At 39.9% G+C, this 19,449-nt stretch overlaps 1 protein-coding gene and 1 long non-coding RNA gene across 7 annotated transcripts in view; one reads left to right on the plus strand and one right to left on the minus strand.

Annotated features, from left to right (window-relative positions):
* Window positions 1–19,449, plus strand: part of GLRA2 (glycine receptor alpha 2) — a 129,620-nt gene that overhangs the window by 79,369 nt on the left and 30,802 nt on the right. The window lies entirely within an intron of this gene.
* Window positions 10,644–19,449, minus strand: part of LOC108496026 — a 70,604-nt gene continuing 61,798 nt past the window's right edge. Inside the window, exon 3 of the long non-coding RNA XR_001874291.1 lies at window positions 10,644–10,902. This is a non-coding gene — a long non-coding RNA (uncharacterized LOC108496026). The remainder of the gene's footprint in view (window positions 10,903–19,449) is intronic.

The following is a 19,449-nucleotide window of genomic DNA, read 5'->3' on the forward strand; positions in this document are numbered from 1 at the left end:
TGATGTGAAACTGTGACATTTTGTAAGGGCTTGCACTCACCATGCCTAGTAGACCTGGGCTGGAAGGGGATTTTCCAAGCAGTTTAACACACTGCCTGGTCCTAGCTGCACCTTCAGGGATGAAGTGTTTACAGGATCATGGTTTATAAGCACCTGGTCCTTGGCTCTGAGTGACAGAAAAATGGGTGAAATGTGTATTTGCTGCTTGTGAGAGGTGAATTATGTTTGTCCTTCTGCTTGATTTTCATGTAAATGGGGAAGACAGGGTGTACTCCTGCTCAGACTATGTTCCCTGACTACTGTTTACACCCTGAAGCACAAAGCAGCACCTCAGTCTGCAGTGCTGAACTGTCCTTCCAGTGCATCAGAGCTAAGCATTGGACTTCAGTTTGGTAGAGAACAGAAGACCTTTGAGGATGGGCTCAGGAATTTGACTTTTTTGGGGCAAGCTTGGGAATGGTCAAGCTGTCCATACACACATGGTCAGTTCCTATGTCTCCAAGGCACAGGTGGCTTCTATATCCCCATCCATGTGTATCTCAGGGCAAGGAATACAAAGTAGACCAAAGCTTTCTGGTCGCTGCATAGGTCATTATCCATAAATGCAGCATTTGAACGGGAAGAAGCCAGCTGGAGGCTGGGAAAAGTTAAACAGCATCTCTTCACCTATGGTGCTGGTAAAACACAAGATGTGATTAGAGGTTTTAGCATGTTCTCATGATGGCCAAATATAGATTAAAAGCCCTTCATATCTCCTTTTGGCAGAGAAATTACATGTTTTACAGGGAAAATATAATGGTTTGAAGTTGCATATACATATGCAACTGTGAATTAAAATTCTCAGAATGGCATTACTTATTGAAAGCATGTAAAATAATAATGTAGGGAAGACTGGAGTTCCACTCGTCAGAAGTCACCTTGCTAGCTTTGTTAGAATCTGTCCTGTCGGGTTCTGAGTATTCCTCCTTTGCCCAAATTTAGCCACATGTTTCATTTTGAAGCTTGTGAACTGTGAAGCTGAAGTCCTGCAGTGCAGCTGGGCACTGACTCAAGGATTCAATGAATGTTTATGTGGAGACTGTGTGTTGCTGGAGACTTTAGTTGATTCCCATTTGCTGCAGATAAGGGGCTTCCTAGGGATGCCTCATGAGGGAGGTTACCATAGCACCAGGCTTCCTCAGATGCCAGTGTAGCATTATATTGTTTCACTTGTCTTAGTGGGACAAAGGAAGTGATGTGTATATTATGTTGGATTTCTCAGTGTAGTCGTCTGTAGTCTTGTACAAAACACTCAGTACCCAAAAATCATGGATATCATGCCATTGCTTAAGGATAGAAATTGAGAGAGGAGGTTCTTCCATTACTTGTAAATGATGAGCCTAGAAATGATGGTGGCATTGATCAAAAGTGAAATTCAGTCAGCCAGAAAAATGTAAGATCAGGTAAAGAAGCTAGACCAGATTGTTCGAAGTTGCAGTTAAGGCATCTTTTCACTCGTTATTTGTGTCAGGCTCACAGGAGTTAAGGGGAAAATCTCTGCTGTGCAGGAGCTCAGTAAAGAAGTAAAAAAAAAAAAGAAGTTTCTGTCTGGCAGTAGAAATGTCTTTGACCATAAAGTCACTGGAAAACAGAAATAAGGTTTGAAAATAGCCCTATTTTGGAACTTCTTATATTCTACCCCAGATTCATGACCTATGACTACTTTTGGAAAGTTGATACTCATATTCTTAACGAATTGCTGACATTCCTCTTCTGTGATATAGTTGAACTGCCCAATAAAAGCAATGATTTCACATTACATGTGTATATATAAAATAAATGTTCATCCTTTCTATGTGTTAAAAATGGTATAAATGTTCATCACTGCTCCTTGTATGTTTAATATTAGGGGATCAAAATCATATCACCCTGTCTATCTTTTTTTTCTTCTTTTGAATTTCATTCTGACTGCAATGCAATCCATCTCAAAATCCACAAAACCCAACTAATTGTGCTGATGATTTCAATATCATTGTTTTGAGCATACTAATATATGAATCTGTGTAGCCAATAGATCATAATTTGAAGACAGAATTTGCTAAAATAGCATGAAAGACTAGGATAAAATTTCTACAATTGAAAAACTACTTTCGCGTTTTAATTTCCAAGTGTTTGTTCTGGATTATTAAAATAAAAAAAAAAAGTGTTCTGTAAGAAAGAAAAAAAAGAAAAGGAAGATTAGAAGTGAAGAATACTGTGCTTTCTGGGAGGGAGGAAGGAGCCATTCACTCACTGTTTGCAGACAGAGAAAGCAAGGGCATATGTGGAGAATAAGTCAGAAATTTCCCCAAAGAAGCTCTCTGTCCTACTCATTCTTACCTATGAAGAAGGGCCAGAGACAACTCTAGAAATGCAGATGCATTACCAGAAGCCCCAGCAGGACAAAAATCTGAGGGGACTAGTTGAGTTGTTTCTTTGTAAAACATTTGCTGTGCTGTAGGTCCTGTGAAGTCTGATATTTTTGCCAAACCTAAAGAGGGAAGCTTGAAGCTCTATAATTTTGCATCAGCAGCTGTTAACCATCCTGTCATGAATTATATATTTATTACCTTTGTGTCTTTTCTCATCAGGTTTGATAAGTTAAAACAAAATCATATATATATATTTGAGACCAAAACTAGGTTTTCAGTGGACTTGAGATTTCCCAGGATCACTATAATCTTTATTTGAAAACTTTGTAGCTTTCATACTTCTGCTAGAAAACTACTCTTACACACTAAATGTTGTTTTTTGACAGACTTCTAGTCAGAAAAAGATATTCTCAATAATAATATTTATTCTTAATTTTGCATAATCATAGAATATTTTAAGTTGAAAGGAACTCATAAGAATCATCAAGGTTAACTCCCTGCTCCTTACAGGACTACCTAAAACTAAACCATGTGACTAAAAGCATTGTCCAGATGCTCTTTGCATTCTGACAGGCTTGGCATTGTGACCGCTTCCCTGAGAAGCCTGTTCCTGTGCTTGACTGCAGTCTCAGTGAAGGACCTTTTCCTAATGTCCAATCTGAACTTCCCCTAACACAGTTTCATATCATTTCCTGGTGTCCTACTGCTGGTGACCAGAAGAGGAGATCAGCACCTTTGCCTCTGCTTCCCCCTTGAGGAAGCTCTTAGATCACAATGATGTTGGTCCCCAATCAGCTTTCTCTTCTCCAAACTGAATAAACCAAGTGACCTCAGCTGCTCTTCCTCGAGCTCCCCTCTAGACCCTTCACCATCTTGGTTGCCCTCCTCTGAGCTTTGATGCCCTTCTTGTATTGAGGTGCCCCAAACTGCACACAGTAATTGAGGTGGAGCTGGAACAGTTCAGTGTAGAGTGGGACAGTCACCTCCTTCAACCAGGTGATGATGCTGTGCTTGATTCACCCCATGACATGGTTAACCCTTTTGACTGCCGGGGCACATTGTTGACTCGATTCAACTTGCCATCAACTCAAACCCCCAGATCTCTTTCCATGATGCTGCTCTCAAGCCTCTCATCCCCCAGCTTGTATCTATAACCAGGGTTATTCTGCACCCTGTCCCAGGTGCAGAATCTGGCACTTGCTTTTGTTAAATTTCATATGGCTGGTGATTGCTCTGCTCTCTAGTCTATCCCTCTCTCTCTCTAAGGCCTGTCTACTCTCCAGAGAGTCCGCAGCTCCTCCTGGTTTAATATCATTGGTAAACTTACTTAATGGACATTTGATTCCTGCATCCAGATAATTTATAAAAACATTCAAGAGCACTGGTCCTACAGCTGAACCCTGGGGAACCCCACTGGTGACTGGCCATCAGTCTGATGTAACCCTATTTACAGGAACCCTTTAAGCCTAACCTGTAAGCCAATTGCTCATCCACCGTATTATGGACTTGTCTGGCTGCACACTAGACAATTTATCCAGAAGGATACTGTGAGAGACAGTATCAAAAGCTTTGCTAAAATCCCAAAAAAGCCACTCATCTACTGGTTTCTCTGATAAGGCAAACTTACCAAAACCAAGTCAACTCTTAATGCAGTAAAGCAGGTAGAATTTTGCACTTTGTTCTTTACAAAAAGTGAAGTAATCATAAATTAGGGTGATAATGGCAATGATAGCCAAATGATATCTGTCAGGGAGCAGCATAAGCTGAGCTGCTTCACGAGGGAGAGCAAGCCAGGGACCAAAGGCATCTGCAGCACAGATGAGGCCAGGGCACTGACCCGCGGGATCAGGGCAGGGCTGGGATGATAACAATGATGTGATCCACTGACATTCATGATGAGGTGATGAGCAAAGGCTGGGATGCAACCAGGAATAGCAGTAGAGCTGGAGGCAAGGAAGAGAGATCCCAAATCCAACTAGGGTTGATCTAGCAAGCTCAGGCAGTCAGTGAGGACAGTTGGAGGCCAGGTAGGGCTAACTTTAGCACAGGTTAAAGGTCCATGCAGGAGACCTGGCTGAGCACAGCCTGTGTGTGACATAGCCCAAACCAGGATACTCCCGGGCCAACAGACAGAGGAGGCTTGGCTGGGGGCTTGAGTGAGATTGGTCAGGGCAACAAAGCCTTGCTGAAGCCCCTGGGGACCTGACAATGTCTTCATTTTTCCCTACTACACCTGCTAGTGACCCTGTTTAACAAAAGACTTTCTTAAACAAATGCTCTTGAAAAATGGACCAACATTCAGCTGCAACTAAACATTAGAAAGCAATGTTTTATTTGAACTTTTCTGCAGTAATCATTTCTGCAGTAATCAAAGCTAAGTAACAATAATATATGAACAGCAGGTTAAGCCTTTGTCTCCTTAGAGAATCTAAGTAAGGCTTGTCACAGTTTGGTGCTATGGTCTCTCTAGCTGATTAAACAAAGCCTTCATAGCGCAGGTTCTGAAACTTAAAAAAAAGTTCTTGAGATAATTCACTGAAAGGATAATGGATACAATTAAATGCAGTATACCTATATTTGCTACAATTACACTAAGAAGAATTATCATTCACATGAGAAATATGAGGCATGTACAACTGCAGAGTCATGACATATTGTGCATATCATGGCCCAAGCAACTGAATAATATTTGACATTTGTCTGCCCATATTTTTATCTCTTTCCCTTTGCTTGTGCTCCTGTTTCATTGTATACCAGGTCTTTCTTTCAGCATCCAGAATGAATCATGAGAGCAGAAAAACACTGATGTAGCTTTGCTTTCTGTAGCAAAATACTACATATCTAGGAACAAACTGTATGACAATGAATGCCACATCTGAGGAAGTATTGTATTTCTAAATGTTATATATAAGTATGTGTGTGGGAGGTGGCTTTGAAATTTAGACTACTCCAGCAGAACAAAAAAGTCTGAGTAATGCTATTTGCATTCATGCTGTTTAATTTTTTTTCTTTTGTCTTTTTTTTTTTTATTACCACTGTTTTTACCTGCATGGCAATTAGTACTAAGGGACAGACTTCCATCTTGATGTGCAAAATTGATTATGTTCTACCCCTGGAACCATTTAAATTAGTTGTGCTGGGGGCCTGAAATAAAATGCTAATAAAACGGAAGAAAATTCTCAAGGCCTCATCTCCTAAGCTAATAACAAGTCCTGTCAAACTAAAGCATATCCAAACCTTTTAGTCTAAACAAATACTCCAGTTTTTAGTTTCAGAAAATATTTGCCGTTTGAGCCAAATTGGTTTGGTTGTTTGGATATTTTTAAGCAAAAATTAGGGACCAGCAAGGTTCCTTTCAAAAGTCAAAATCAATGGAATAAATGGCATTAGCATGTGAAACTGCAGTCTGGTGCATACAACAGTATTAAACATTTTTGCAATAAAAAACCATCGGCCTGGAACAGCTCGGCTTTCTAAGCTGATAACATTTTAGTGAGAAAATAACTTTAATAATCCCCCTGAACATCATATGCATGCACAAATTATTAGATTAGGCTGTCCTACTTATTTGGTTATTACAAGGCTTCTGCAGGAATCGCACCCAAGCCACAGGAAAACACCGATTAAAAAACTCTAAAACCTAAAGATAGCATAATTACCAGAGGGAAATCGGTGATTAAACAATAATATTTAAAATAAATGGCAGTGTTGAAAGTCCCTTCCAAACTGTGTTTTAATAATGTTTGTCTCTGTTAAGCCTTGGAGATAAATAGACAAACCGGTATAAAACGCAGGAACTTCTCTTCCCGTTGTGAAGCTGTTCACAGCAAGGAGAGCAGAATGAGTTAGAGAACCCTATCGTTTTTATTTTCTGAATTGAACCCCAAGTTAACTTGTTTAGATTCTTCTCCCCTATATATCTGTCCTCCCTTTCCTCCCCTTTCGAATGCCTGACCTGGTTTTTCAAATCGATTTGGTGAGCAGGTATCCTTTATCATAATGCTCTTTTCAATGGGCAAGAATTGATGCTTCCAGAGGGCCAAATCATGCTTATGGCCAATCAACATCTAAAGCAGATGGGTTGAAGTCTACCCTGGAGCTGCCTATCTGTTCAAACGGTGAGCTGAAATCTTCCCCCATCATTTACATAGCTGAGGACTGTTCCTTGGAAAGCAAAGTACTGTTATTGATTAATTGGACAGAGCGCAAATAACTTACCAGTCGACTAAAGTGCTTCTTCCTTCTAGCCAGTGACTGACGACATAGAAGAGATGTCTAAGGCATATCTCCTTTTCTTCTCTTCCTTTCAACAAAATTCAGGAATCTTGCATTCCTTTCTGTGCAGCAGAACAGCTCCCATTCAACCTTGAAAACCCTTTCTCTTCCCAGCCCTGCTTGTGGCCTGCTATACCTACTGTGGGAGGTACAAGAGATGCAGTGATATCCTATCAGGCTTGGGAAGGCAATGAAGGTATATTTCCTTCTTCCTTGTTGAGTGCCAGTACCACAAAGCTTCCAGTGGAAAGATTGGCATGATTTTGTTTTACTATTCCTGCAGATACCGAGGCATTTTTTAAAGACCCAAGGCTATTAGTGTGTGCTTGGTGGACTCTGAATAAACTCTTGTATATTCTCGTTGTAGCTCCTGAGTCATGTTTGGACCTAGGCTGTAGCTAGATACCTCCTTGCACATAGAAGGAGAGATTCTGGGCATGAGAAAACGTTGAAGTTAAATAATGAAGGACCTACTGAACTCAAGTTATCCCTAGAGTTAAGCAGCAGGTGAATGAGGTCAAAGTGTTTAGACTTAAGCACTTAGATCTTTTCTGCATCTGTGATCAAAGGGATTGGATAGAGAGGAAAGATGAAATAAACACTCTCCTCCGGTTAATTGTTATCCCTCTGTACAGCTATTGGCTGGAAAAGAAAACAGTAAGTACCTGGGAGAACTGGATTGTTAAGGCCAAGAGGGGAACATTGCTTGAGACAAGCTGAAAGAAAGAACATACAGCAAATTACCTTACAGGCCATTGGACATAATGCAGCCATGAGAATTCACCTGCACTGTAAAAGTGGGACATTTTCCTCAGGATTGAGATTGTGAGGTTCTATTCTGGCAATGGAAAATCAGTACCAGTGCACCTGCTGCATTGCAACACCAATGCCAACAGGAGCAGCCTTCCTGAAGATATATTGAGGAGTACTCAAAAAATAACAACCCTCAGATAAGAATGCAGAGAGCTCCCCAAGAGCTCAGCAGATCATCTCTGGACACCATCCAGCACAGGAATGGCTGCTGCCAAACGTGCTGTACAACTCTGAAGATATTCATTAAAGATAACAAGCTTTTGTCTGAGGATGTTGTGTGCACCCCTTCTTCCTCTGTTAAAAGCATATTAATATAAACTGAATGGCAATGATGGATTTTGATGGGATGTGCATGAAAGGGATATGGTGAGCATATTTGTTGGAGAACCAGATCCTGCTTGTGGCTTTTACTGTGCTCTTCTGGAGTTAAGTTGGCACCTAACAGATGTGGATTTGTTAGAAACAGGAGGCTCCGTAGGCTCTGTTCCTTTGCTCCCCTCCCACCTTAACACCACTTCATGCAGTGTTTGTGCCTATTACATGTCCTGTGTGAGTAGGACTGAATGGATGTGCTGCCCCTCCTCCTTGCTGCCCCTACATTTGAAACTGGGGCTGTGGCTGCTCTGGCACACAAAGCATGTTAAAGCAGCACCCTTTAAATTTTAATTTCCATACTTTAAAGGGGTTTTGTGTAGGAGTTTTCTATGCTTAAGCTTCCTGATGTGCAGTCAATCAAAGTCATGGTTGCTGGAATAGCTTTAGATTCAAGGTACCCTTTAGGCAGAGTAAGTGTTGCAAACTTGACAAATATGTTTACAAAATAGACATTGTATTGACAACTTAAGGAACGTCTCTCTTGCAGTTGCATATGCTGGAACATCTCCCCTGCCTTCCCTCACGTAACTATGAGTATAACCTACACCGAAAAAAAAAAGAAATCTCTTTTAATTTCTCTTCAGTACTTTTTACTATGTCCAAAACCAAGTTGACAGTAACAGATAAGAAGGAATGGATATTATTACTGCACACTTTTTCCCTGTCTGTCTCCCGTTCTCCTCCTGATGTGTCTGACAGTGATACAGATGTGCGTTTTTTACACAATTCCATTTGTAGTGTGGTGGTGATGCAGAGCCTCCCCAGGAAAATTCTTGTGGATTTAGGCAGTTCTGTGGAACAGTCAGCAAAGTGGATCCTTCTCACAGCCATATGGGAAAGATGATCTGAGCTCTACAACATGGATGGGATAACCAAAAGATTAAGATTTCATTCAGAGCTCTTACACTGGCTCCTCTTGAAGACCTGGGCAATTTGCTTACTATACGTACACCTTAATTTCCCTATTGTTAAAATGGAGGTAAGAATATTTCCCTACATTGCACATACTCATTGAGAAGCAGGTGGATTAGCTTAAGACTCTTCTTTAAGGTCTTTCAGGAGAAAGAGGCAGAGAAATACCGAGATCTTTTTGGGAATCTTTGAGTCTCATTAGATGCAGTCTACTCTCTGCTAACATGTACTGGTTCACATAGTATAGTTCTCTGATTTTTTGATTTGTTTGTTTGATTTTCTATCTCCAACATAACAACAAGTGAATGAATGTCAGTTCATGTGGGAAACATATAGCAGGGTTCACCAGTCAGGCAAGTACTTCCCCACAGCTCAAATAAATAATGATAGAGCAAGTGTAACTGAAATTTCTTACATCTATTAATAACTTATCAAAGAGAAAGATAGCTGTTAATATAATATGAAGTATGTCTCTCTGTATTTCTAGCCATGTGTCACTCTCTACAGAAGCTTGATAGTGGGGTCAGAGGTTCTAGGAGGTAGGGATTTTTCAAAAGATACATATATTTATGCTGAACGTGAATACTGGGTAATACAGCAGCATAATCTGGTCTTCTATAAAGGACTAGCAGACTTTTGGTCTAACAGGTGTCAAATTTGTGTAATATGTGCTGATTCTGCTGAGTCATAATGTAAATGGAGCTTGTAATGATCCCATAGTTATAAAAGATGTAGGTGTGCATTTCTACATTTCAGCTAGTAGCAGGAGTAGACCAATGTTGCAAGAATATTTAGTGCTTGAAAGAAAGCTGGAGGTGAACTATTACTACCCTAGACTTACCAGTAAGGCAAATGCCTACAAAATGATTTGAGAAAGATATATGTTCATTCCCAATTATGCAAATAGAATTCCTGGCTTAGGCAGTTCATTAACATCTCCTGAAAGAGTTATAATTTGACCCTGATCATCATGATTTAAAATTCTGACCAATGTGTTTTCTGAGCTTCCTCAGAACTTTCAGAGTTAGAAACAGAGAGAGATAGAGAGAGGGACTGGGGGGTGTGGGGGATGTTAACATGACTCACTTCAAAGCTTTGTTCTTCTCTAGCTACTTATGGAACTGACAGGGGGAACGTTATATAGGTTGTTATTTATATATAGGCTGTTTTCTTCTCTTGCGTAGGCTGACTCAGTTTTGCAGCTTCTTTTAAGTTACACGAGTCATCTGAGAATGTCAGAGTTGCCTGAAAGCCAGGAAAGCTGTTCCCTTTCTCTCCCGTCTCTGACATGTGCTGAGCCCAACCTGGGGAATTTGGGCTCATGCAGGACCTGTGCCAGGTGCCCCTGCCATCAGAGGGAAAGCAGAACAGGCTCTGGGACACCCAGGCCTGTGACTTTGCAAGAGGAACAATCCCTGGGCTCTACATGGCTGCTCCTTTTCAAGGACATGGTAGGGCAGCTTTAAATTATGCTCTTGGTGAACAAGTCTGCTTTTGCTTCTTGCTTGGAAGCCCTGGGAGTACAGAGAGGAGCATCAGAGGAAACGCCCACAGACTCTGTGTGGGACACGTGAGTGAATGGCTGGGCAGTGGTTGAAAGGCCCAGTTTCTTTGTTTTGTGAAATGGTGCCTGTGTCAAGACTTGGTATCAGCCAGAGCTTTGAAGTGGGTGTGCCTTTATCTTCTTCTCATAGTGTGATGCCTCAAGAGATTAAAAGTTTTAGCTAAACTTAAAAATTACCCATGTTTCATCAGAATATGAATAAAACAAGAAAGTTTTCTTTTTTTTTTTTTTTTTTTTTTTTTTTTAATAAACAGAGGTCAGAGAAACTTTATAAGACTAAGCAGGAATGCAAAAGTTCATACACAACCCTCCTGCCACCTACTGTGTCCTCAATTCCAGCCATCCCAATGATTTTAAGTGGAAGAAAACTCAGTTTGGTGCCTTCTGGGCTTCCAGAACTACTCTCTGAAGCATTTGCCTTAGCATAGTTTCTCCAGATCCCATATCAAGGCTTTTGAACTTTCTCCATCTGAGCAGGACAAGCAGTTCCCCGAGGGTGAAGAAGTCTCCGCTCCTTGTAGGTGGTTCCACCTCACCTATTTACTGTTTTACAGACACAACAAGTGACATGAACTAGGAACACACATATACATACACACAAAGACAAGTAAAGAAGTAAAGAAATACAATCAATTATAAAGCCATGGTTGCAGAAATGGTATAACCCAATATCTCATATGCAAAAGCTTATACATTTGCAACTAGAAATAAGAGAACCAGGAGTGATTTATTCCCTACTTCCTGCATAGATGAGCAATCTTCACTGTGAATGTTCAATAAGCAGTGGTGATATCCTCAGTAACTCCCTCTAGGATTGTTAGCTCCCTCCAGGTTTTCTCCAGCCTTTTTGTAAGGTGAACATTCATCTGTCAGTGTCATGAAGTCATTCTGCCAGCAAGCTTTTGCTTGCCATGGGGCAACACACTTCAACAAGTCTTGAGCACGTGGTATCAGACTGACATGAAAACCATTCCCTTTACTTGTGCTGCAGTGCTTTGAACCTTCAGGGCCCTCAAGCAGCCTTTCTGAGAGGTGCCTGGATGACCCTTCAAATATCTCTCCATCTGCACTCTAGACTGCTTCTGTCACTGGTACCAAGAGTGTTGTGGGCACTGCTAGTGCATAGTGGCTCCTTGGAGAGGCACTGGATGATTTAACTACAGCTGCAGACAGCACAGAACAAATATAGTAACCGTGGCTTGAGAAAGTGGATAAGGAGAAAAGAGCAGTTTATAGGAGGAGTAAACATTGGCCTTTAGGCTAAGCAATCAAATAACCCTCAGAAAAGGATTCTTCTGTTATGTGAAAGCTCAATGTTAAGCTGAGAAGGGAATATAGGTGTGCCCCAAACACAAGGCTGCATGGCTAAAAGACTTCTGCACAAACATCTGTCAGTGAGAAGCGATGGTGTTATTAGTTATTGCTTTTATTATATATTTGCACTAGATTCCTAACTATTGTGACTGAAAGTGACTTCACTCAGCCTGGTTGTGTGATGACACTGTTTAGAACAAAGCTCTTAGTGAAAAAGTCCTGGAGACAATTTAACATTACAGTAGGATTCAGAAAGGTCTTTGATTTACAGCTCAGGTGAAAATGAAATTATGTGAAAAACACCAGAGCTGCAAACGAAACCTTAGTAAAAGACTTCTTGGAAGCAAAGGCTCAGAATTTGGGAAGCCTAATTTTTACTATAAATGAACATGATTTTCTTTTTTTCTCTTGAATTGCCAAGGAGACAGTTGTGCAGCAGCCCATCATCAAGGTATTACAAATAATCAAAATCTGCAGCTGAAAATGAGCATGAAAGGTGACTGTCTCTTCTGTGCTTGAGTAGTCTCGTGAGTCCTTGCAGGTGTTCCTGGTGGTTCCACATGAACTCTAAAGGGAGCCTACAATGGGGTGTTCTTATGCTGAGTTTTTCTGCTTTGTTGTTTTTGGGCTGGTCTTCCACAAAGGGATTGAAAACATAATTCAGTTAACAATGTGAATTGGTCAGATATCTCTGTTTAGAAAGGACATGGAGATCTTGATTATGAAGTACTACCTGACTTTGGAAAAGAGAACAAAAGGATCATTACATTTCCAAGAATGGGAACAGGAAAATCAGGGAAGTAGGTTTGTGCCAGTAGCTTCCAAGTGGCTGTTCAGGTCTGCTTCTACTACAAAGCCTGGTGCACCCAGGAGCCCCCAGACCCAGGTGTTTTCTTCAAAAGAAGTGGTGCAGAGTGATGGTCTGTAGGTGGTTAGTGGGACCCACAGAGTGGGTCAGGCAGGTGCTTGGTTGGAAGAGTCCGGGGGAAAGTATGAATCACTTGGCTTTCTACACTGTCCCAAGAGAGGTGACCTTCCACAAAACAGAGGTCTGGGCCTGCAACCTGCGCTTCACCCCCTGCAGCATTGATCCAGGTCCTGAGCCTACAGGCTCGAGCTAATTTGGATATGTGATAGGTACATTTACTTTAATATGGCAGCTCTGATCCCTTTAGAATATGGAAACTGATTCAGTTAAATTAAAAAAATAAATCTTTGTATGAGTCTTGTTAAATGCTGCTGTTCTGTCCCCTTCATTTGAATTCCATTTCCTTTCCTTTAACCTACCTCTTTATCCCATTTTCTTTCTTTCTGTTTATTAATATTCAGACCATCAATTTCTTTCTACGTACATTTTCACCTTTGTCATATTCTATTATTCCCACTGTACATCCTCTTTCAATTCTGCATTTTCTTAAGTGCTTTGCTATACATGAAATGTGACTCACTCACACTTACAATTGGAATTCGACCATGTTTTCCTGCCAGCGCCTGTGTTTTCTTTGATGTCAGCTTTGGGATCTGTTTTTATGAATGTTTTTATTTTTCATTTTAAAACTTTTTTTTCCCCCAAAGATAGAATAATTTGATGGACTGTATGTGAAGTTGTATTTATTGTGCCATTACTGTTAGTTACATATTGCTTAAATTATCCACAAATAAAACATTTTTTCTCCTTACTGTTTGGTTAGATGAAAGAAGCAATTCAGAATCCAGAGCCAGAAGAATCATTAAGAATGACAAGTGGCTCAGGAATAGTAACTGATCAAGTAATAGTCAAGAAAGAAGCATATGGAGATACTGAGTAATGTAATGAACCATCCCATTCTAAGTTTTTTTAGTCTAATGTTAGATTTATTATTGATAAGACAGTTTTCTCTGACCAAAGGATTAATTTGATTTACCCATCTCTAATCCAGAGAGACTGGCAGTCATAAAAATAAACAAATGCCTTTTCCCACCCATTTACATTGCTAAAAGTCGTAAGAAATCCAGAATTTAGGAGTATAATCTTGGGGAAGAATTAGAAAATCAACTCTCTATTCACAAAGAGCAGAGACCAAAAGTGAAAGAAAAAAAAATCATTTTGCCCTAGGCATCCTTTTCTAATTTTAGGTTTTTGTTTTTTGGTTCAGTGAATTGGATCACTTTTAATGGTTCACTTAGTTTTGACTACAATAGGAAATACAGCACAGAGATGATGATGTAGAATGTTCTGCAGTCACCTGAGATTTAACACATTTTTTTATGCTATTCAACGGAGAAATAATACCTAAATATGTATATATAGGTGTAAATGTTCTTGGTATTGCTCATGGTAGCTACGATGCCATATGTCAGTTCTTTGATTCTTACCTGCTTTACTTGGAAGGAAGAGATTTGTTCCTACAAAAATAAAATCCTGACTTGTTATTTGATAACAGTCATGCACTGAGTCAGTTAACTCTTCAAAGGTCAAAGAATAATGCAATTTAGTGCAATTCTTCCTAGCCGGGTGGCAGAGGTAATAACTGAACCTGGCATGGCTGTGGCTGAGCTGAATGAAGATTAATTTTTACCTGAGATCTCTAAAGGACTTTTGGATCTTCAAACAAAGAGGGTTTCCTGAAGCTGAGTTAAAAAAGCAAAGCAAAACAAAACAAAACAAACAAAACCCCCAAAAAACAAACAAACACCCCCCCAAAAAAAACCAAAACAAACAAGCAAAAAAACACACCCAAAAAAACAAAACAAAAAAAAAATTAAAAAACCCCACAAAAAACCAAACCAAACAAAATACTCAGAAAAATGTAATCACGGCAGAAAAGCTGGCATTATAGAAGTAGGCACTCTGGCTGTGGTCAGGTAAATACCGCATTGGATTCTTGTTTCAAATGAATCTTAAATATAAATGCTTCTTGGGTAAGTATCAGTATTTGACTCTGTTTATGAATTTAATGATATTGTTCCAAGATCCTGCCAGTGGTTCTTGCTGGGAAACAGGCTTTCTTTCTCAGTTTTTTCTCCTTGGTGATTGTCTTTATCCAAGCCCTCATCCACTGAAGAATTTACCACTTAGAGTACAAGAAGTCAAGTGGGCATTTAATGGCATTAAAGAAATATTATCTGTTAATTTCACTGGGAAGGAAGAGCCAGAATCGTCTGTTGTAAATGAGACCCAAGACTGACATTTTCATCTATCTGCAAAGACTGACAATATGTCTATTTGCCCATGCTTTAATGCAGCCACATATAATTCTCAATTTGCACTGAGCTCAGTTGGATGTGGGGGTGTTTCTGTGTGATAAATGTCTTTCAATTACTTAGCAATAAGAAGCTGCTTCCTTGTAGCAGAGACATCAATCCTTATTTGTCACCTTTGTAAACTGATCACCATGGCTCCACCAACCTGTTGATTACTTTCTTCGGTTCATACACAAGAAATGTCACAATTACTGGTATTATTTATTTTATTTCTGCCAATATGAGCTTGCTTTTCTGCCTTGCTTTATTCACAAGCCAAATCTGAAGGATTAATTGGTAGGACATTGAGATGCTGTAGTAACCTGTGGGGGCTGTGTGTGCACAGAGAGCCATAGGGTTTTTGTAAGAACAGTAGTATTTCTTCTCCCTTTGACTGTAAAGAGCTTTATTGGAAGTCTGGTTGGTTTTGGAGGAGAAAAAAAAAATAATCAAATGGTTGTAGGTTCTTATTCAAGACCAGTTTCTTGAAGACAGAAGACAAAACATGAGACCGAGGAAAAGAGCAGAGATGTGCAGAATACTAGTAGGGAGAAGTCAATGTTTGGTGTTGCAGGTTTATTTCTGAAACAGCTCAAGCACAGACTGTGGGTCTTGCTGGCTTCTGTGAAATCTGACAAAATACCACCTCTGCCTATCACATTGGGGTAGGGTTCGCTACCTCTCAGTCTGCAATACAACAGAGGAGAACATATTTGTTGGCCAGCTAAGCCAGAGAGCAGAGAGAAGCAATCAGGCTGGAGAGTTACAAGAACCACAAATTCCTACTTACACATAGTGTCAAGGATGTGGCTGAGCAAGTAGAAGTGGTGGTGTCCCCACCATGTTCCTGCCCAGTGTTTTTCAGGATCAGGGCAATGGAAAAAGTTAGCAGTGCATGCCAAAGCCCTAATAAATGATGAACAAACAGGTTTGCACCTTTTCGCCTTTTTTTTTTTTTATAGTTTTGATCTGTTTTCACAGGGCTTGAAAAGAGACAATCAAATAGAAATAACTAGTCTATCTTGCACCCTGATGAGGATCTGCTCAATCTTAGTTCCGATCTTTGTTTACAAGGCATAAACTCAACACAGTTCTTGTGCAGGGCCACCAGAACCTCCAGTTTCCAAATAATTCAGTATTTCCCTTCTGTATCTTATTAACTATTTCTGCAGTGGTCTGAGCTAGACTTGAACTCCTGGCCTAGATATGAGTCATTTCCACATTGCTGTCATCCTAGCGAGAAGTGATACAACACATAGTTGACTATTGGTGTGCAAAAGTGAGCTTTTGACCCTGGTTACAATTTCAATTAGTGTTACTTGATGCTCAGTAGCAGAGTTCAGCCTGTCCCTGTGTTATCAGTGCATAATAAAATCACACAGGTTGCTCCTAGGCTGAGCACCAGCACCATTATCTGTACAAAGCAAAGCCTTTGTTTTCTCAGCTGTAACCTGCTTGATTAGAAAAACTGCATTAAGCTATCACTCAGAATTTTATTTTATTTTTTACGTCTAAAAAATACTATTTTTAAGGAATTTGAGGGCTTTTGAATCACAGAATTACAGAATGGGTAAGGTTGGAAGGGTCATCTGGTCCAACCTCCCTGCTCAAGCAGAGTGAAGTGGAAATGGTACATCCTGCCTTAAATTTCCTATATAGAATGGATGAATTGCCAGGAATGGGAAACAAAAGGCAACTATGATTGCAAAAAATGACACATGATGAATATGCCAATACTTCATATGGACTTGGGAAAAAAAAAAACCAAGCAATCTTAGCTTCACCAATCTGCTAATTGATTTTTTATTTATGGTATTACGTTTTTCAAAAGTGGAAATATGCCATTTGAGAAGAAAGATCAAAATGTGTGAATCGACACTGCCCATGCTAAAAATAAAAATTTTATTGCCTTTCTAAATTGATTTTACTTTACCTGGAAGACGAAGTTTCCTCCTTTTTTTTGTAATGTGTCATATAGAATATAGTTATATAATTTAAAGAAATATCAGCCTCTGGTGTGCAGTTACTCCTCTGTCCTCCCTTTATCACATCCTGCAGGATGTACCTTAACACAGTCCTGTGTCATCTGAATCAGATGTTAGCCATGTGCTGCATTGGTTCACAAAGTGTTGGATAATGCCTGCAGTTTCTTGGGGGCCAGCCCCACTCCGAAAGTAGGGCGCATTTTGCTTGCTTTTCTTCAGTGGGAGTAGGGTTGAACTGGCACAACAGCAGCTGTGATCACTCACAAACAGGTCCTTTATCTGCAGCATCTTGGGCTGGCACAACAAAAATAGCTATTAACCCTATCAGTAAGTTTTGTTGCATGCCTGTGATCACCCCTTCTGGCCCCTTCCCAGAGATCATTCTGAGCATCTTGGTAAAAATCTTAAGCCCCTGATCTTCTTCAGAGACTTGGAGAAAATTTCTCTTCATCTTTGAAGGAAAAACAAATCATAAATGTTTCCCATACTTTTCCTGACTTGAATGCAGTCAGCATTTAGTTCTGCATCAGCAGTGAGTGGGAGGTTTAGCATCTCATGACTTGGCAGAACTAACTATAGAAATAGAGCAAAAAATGTTGGATGAATAGTTTATTCACTAAAAAAAGGCAATTTTTGGTGGCTGGAGCAACCTAACCCTGCTGAGTTAGGTGGATACTTTCAGATGGAATCTAAATTATACAGGGAGGGTGGTTGAGTTCGTTTCAGCATTTTAAAATTAAATATTTCTTGCTTGTTTCTTGTTTTGTTTTGAAAATTGCCCACATTTCATTTAAAAATAGAAGATGAAGCAGATGTTTCCGGAAAAAAAAAAAAGGAAAAAAAGAAATAGAAAAAAAGAGTTGAACAAAATATTTTGGTCAATTAAAAATAGAGTAATTTTGTGAGAATAACTGGAAAAAGTGTGTTTTGCATTCACCAAATGTTGCTATTTTTTCATTCATCTGACAGGCAAACCAAATCTGTTATATCAGCATCTCGAACAGGCATTTTTTTCTGAGGGTAGTCACTTGGTTCCCGAGTAGGGCATTTTGGGCTTGATTTTAACCCTATTGTACCTAAAAAGGAAAGAAGGTCACCAGACAGGTTGGTTGTCTTCCCAAGCTGTCCAGCAATCCAGTGAGTGAGCTGATGAACAATGCCTAAAATGTCCACAGGACTCATTCACCAATGGCACATCTCCTGCCAAAATCTGCCCCATACTACGAGCACTTATTTTCCAGTAACAGAATAGTAGCTCTGGTAGCTTAACCTTTTTCACTGTAAAGTAAATTATGGAAAAATGTGGACATCAAGATCCTGAAGCGGCAAGCAAACATTTACCACAGTCATGAAAGACAAAGGTTTTCAGTCTCGTTGCCTCCTCTGCAGAAGCATCCCACTTGGAGAACAGGTCCCAGAGCCAGCTGTGAGCGACAGCTGCTTTACTTGTCCTCTCCTCAACACATGATGAAGTTTTCTCTACCATGTGATCAATCCCATTAATTTTAAACTTGGTGGAATCTAAAACCTTTTCTCTTTTATGCCATATTGTCCATTAAGTTAAAAAGTCTTGTTGACCTGACCAATCAAGGTATTGCACATTAAAGATGACCCTTTTAAATTGCATAGTATAGAGGATAATTTTCTGGAAAATGTTGCAATGGGAGAATAATACAAAGCAAGGATTTAGGACTGGGGAAGAAATTTGCATTTTCTGATGTGAATTTGGTTTAGACATATGATATTTCATGGAGTGAAACATTTGAGTGAAAAAGATCCAGAATAAGAGTGGAAAAAAAAGAAAATACTTTTGTTGTAATACCAACTGACAGCATGTTCTTCATTCAGAAACTTCCCTGCCTGTAAACTGTGATGAAACCAGAATTGGTGCTTTCAGCTTCAGCTATATAAATTTGCCTAGAATGTTGTTTGGGACTTTGTATCACGAGTCAAAGATATTTTTTCATGTGATTCTATCAACCAAAATAAGTGAATGTATGTTTTTAAACACAAACTGAATACCTTTCACTGCATATTGAAGTTACTTTCACAATGCAGAACTCTGGGAGAAGACAGATGTGTCTTTATTTTCATTTTACGTTCATTCGCAGAATCAGTAAGTTAAAGCAGTTGTCTGGGGTCTCATGAGGCTGGCATTGTAGCAGAAACAGAGCTCACATTTGGGTTGATTCACAAATGTCAACAAATGACAGCTGCTCAGCTGCAGGACCCATGACCATGTTTTCCCCCGGCTTCTCTCTGCCAAACCCTGCTTCGTTCTGGTGGTGACACATGGCAGCACACCAAAAGGTGCCCAGAAGCTGTGAGAGAGTCACAGTGCTAAAATAAAAAGAGCTTCAAAAGTCGAAGGTTTAATCCTTGCAACAAACAGTGCTATCCTCCTTGTACTTCCATTTCCAGGAACTTCACTGAGATAATTGATGCTACAGTAGTGCTTTACAGAGAACAAACTGGGGTTTTTTTGTACGTAGTGGGTATGACCAAGTAACAAATGAGGAAAATTATGAAGGGAAAGGAGTTGCTTTGTCACATTTACTATACTTAGCCTTACTATACTTGGCTCTTGATGCAGACAGCT

Source organism: Lepidothrix coronata, unplaced genomic scaffold, assembly GCF_001604755.1.
Source record: "Lepidothrix coronata isolate B3197 unplaced genomic scaffold, Lepidothrix_coronata-1.0 Scaffold35, whole genome shotgun sequence".
Classification (NCBI taxonomy): Eukaryota; Metazoa; Chordata; class Aves; order Passeriformes; family Pipridae; genus Lepidothrix; species Lepidothrix coronata.